The sequence below is a fragment of the Thermobia domestica genome, chromosome 1 (genome assembly GCF_964235325.1).
Source record: "Thermobia domestica chromosome 1, izTheDome1.hap1.1, whole genome shotgun sequence".
Classification (NCBI taxonomy): domain Eukaryota; kingdom Metazoa; phylum Arthropoda; class Insecta; order Zygentoma; family Lepismatidae; genus Thermobia; species Thermobia domestica.
Genome location: NC_137454.1, coordinates 118,851,426 through 118,854,736, shown reverse-complemented (window position 1 = coordinate 118,854,736; position 3,311 = coordinate 118,851,426).

Here is a 3,311-nt window from a genome sequence, read left to right as displayed (position 1 = left end):
CCACTTATTTTAAGTCTCGCATTTTTTTTTTTATTTATTTTTTTTTCGAACTTACAATCTACAAAAAGAATTAATATACATCTCAAGTATTATCACATAGAAGATAGCAGTGGCGGCTTTTGCGGGTAGGCACGGGCTTACCCAAAAATTTTGAAAATTATATAAACGCTAAAAGATACAATAAAGAGTGAACATATTTTTCACTATTTATTTTATGATGGTAGATAATTATTTAACCGTAGATAATAATGGTAGATAATTATTTAACACTACTGTAAATTAATTTCCTACTGGCATTAATCTATCAAATGTGCATCTGTATCCATAAGCGATGGAGCGGGCCTACTCAAAATTAAGACCCTAAAGTCAAACCTGGTAAAGGGTTATCTGCAGTATTGTTGTATTTACCCATATGGTTATTTCGTTCTTAAATTTGCATATAAGTTAACAATCCTGGGACCATAAGATAATTAATTTGTTTTAATGTTAAGTTTATACGTTAAATTACTCTAATTATTATGTTAGTATAATCTAAACCAGGATTTCTCAACCTGTGGTACGTGAGCTGCTTTTGGTGATACATATGACTTATGATAATGTCAATAATATAGTTTGGTATGGAAAAGGTTGAGAACCCCTGATCTAAACTCTTATTTTCTTGACGCCCACTAGTAACTAACCCAGAATTTTGGTAATGTGTGTGCAAGTTAAAACAGATAAAACTGTCTGTGGCGTCTGGTTTGTTTGTAGATCAGCGTTCCTTTCAGCAGCTTTTAGTGTATCATAACCTAGAATTAAACTCAGAACGAATTTTAATTTCATACACTGTCATGCAGACTTCTGCCAGGAATTGGCAGAATTGTACACCTGCTTGGAAATGACCTTGAAAGCATATGCTATGGAAATCGACAAAGAGTTATGTCGCTTTTCTTTTATTTTTTTTTCTTTTATTTTCTAATCAGCTGAATATGATCAAAAGTTACAAACAAAGAATACATGGCGGTCAAATGTACTGCGTTTCTGTCAACTTTGATGGTAAAATTAAGAAGTATTTCCAAACATTTTTCTTCTACAGAATCTGCTTTTACTGTAGCAACCATAACAATATTCTGTAGAGTTAATATCGAATTCTGGGGTGTAAGAAGTTATTTCCTTGGACATTCCCTGAAAGAAACATTGTATAAAGTCTTTGTATCGTTGATTTTGACGGAAGTTGATACGGAACTTATATCTATTTTTAAAAAAGAGAAATATTCGTGGAACTTGCAACACTGCAGGAGTTAATTTTCATCTAATTCCAGGTTTTCCAGTTAAGAAAATTTATATTTCTTACAATCTTTTTCAAAATTGTAAGAAGAAAAAATGAAATTAAAAATGAAATGAATAAACGAAATAACGTCGCAATTTGACACCATAAACATACGTTAGCACTCGGGAATTTCCCGAATGTTGCTTTATTCCTACCTGTGAGAATTTTCGCTAATCCTGACTATCATCCAATAGTCTACAAGGCTCAAGTAGCACCCCCTATTGCCCAAATTGAAAAACAACGTATTTACGTAACGATGACGTCACGAAGTTTCAAGTTAGACTTTCTCTTATATGCTTATTGATTTCCTTTTTCTTTTTGTAGATTACGAGTGAACAGGGAGTTCCCCCCTTAGCACACCTCAAAATTTCTTCACACACACCCCTGGATGGAAAAGGAATAATCCCCCAAATCCAATCGTATCAATCGGTATCATAGGTTATTTATGACATCAAGTTAAAAAACGTATAACGTTTAGGAAAGAAGGCAATATTCTTATTTATTTATTTCACTTCAAAATACGAAGTGACCTCGTTCTCATGAACGGCTTTGAGAACCACATGACCTCATTCTTCCGGACGGTGTTTCCATCAAAACAATTGACAAAACATACCCATTAATACCTACCCTCCTGGGCTCCGCGGTCGTTGCCGAGAAAAGAGTTTGATGGACAGATGCATATGACTGATTGGCAACGTCTTGAGCGGTCATTCACCTACCTCCTCCTCAAAAAGAAAAATGTTACAATAAGTAATAAACCTGTATCAGAATAAGATGGTAAGTGCTACTCTGCAAGTGGTGTATCAACGGACGGAAGTTAGAAGGGTGTAGTCAAAACGTTTTTAGAAATGAGGGGATCGATCGAAGGAAGAATTATTTATATTTTAGACTGAGTCAAGTGTTATGCTGGAACGCATTTGTTGCTAGTTTAATTTTTTGTAAAGTACATTTTTATTCACGTAAATTCATTGAGTGGATTATTAAAATTACGCTGCATTAAAAAAAAAGAAAGATTCAAAATATTTGTAAATTGAGAAACTGGATTTCTGGAAAACAATTAAATCAATGAATAAATTTCTTATGAAATATATTCAGAGCCAATAACGTAGCCAGGAAGGGGCAGGAGAGAAGATTAAGAGATCAAATAATATCACAACAATTAACGTTAACAACAGTGTTAGAACATTAAAATAATGAAATTGCAACTATGTACAGTATTAATTACTAAACGAATGTGATTTCAGCATGAGACGAGGGAATTTTTCCCAATTATAATAATATTTTCTTAAAAATCATCCATGAAATAATGGCAGAATTTTGCAAAATGATTACAATGATTCGTATGTAATCAATTCATATGTAATTACTGGGTAAAATAGTGGTGGTTAATTCCTAATACAGTGAAACCTCTCTTAACGGGAATCTCTCAATAGTGGACACCTTCATAAGAGGACAAACTTTTTTATTCTTCCATGCCATAAATATTATGGTGTGGTGTTAAGAGAAAACCCTTTCTTTTAGGGACACTCTCATTTACGGACAAATATCGTGTTGCATCGATGTCCGTTTTGAGAGGTTTCACTGTATTACTTAGTTTAATAATAAATGCTTAAATGTGTGAGCTTCCTTTATTAAACCTACTACTGCTAACAGCTGATATTATTATTATTATTATTATTATTATTATTATTATTATTATTATTATTAGTAGTAGTAGTAGTAGTAGTAGTAGTAGTAGTAGTAGTAAGTAGAATGATGGCAGCGGTTCGTCAAAGACTTTTGAGTTCCATTATTTTAATGGATTCATCATGTTTGACAAGGTTTAGAAAGTGTGTGACGTTAATTGCCACATGTGAATGTAGGTCTGAGTGTTTTCCTGGAAAAAGAATAACATTAGATGATGATGTGAATGAGCTTTGATGTGTCCACGCTAGTGATATCAAACGGGTCGGGTTACGGATCGGTTCGGGTCGGATCAGCTCGAGTCGGGTTGTCGGGTCAG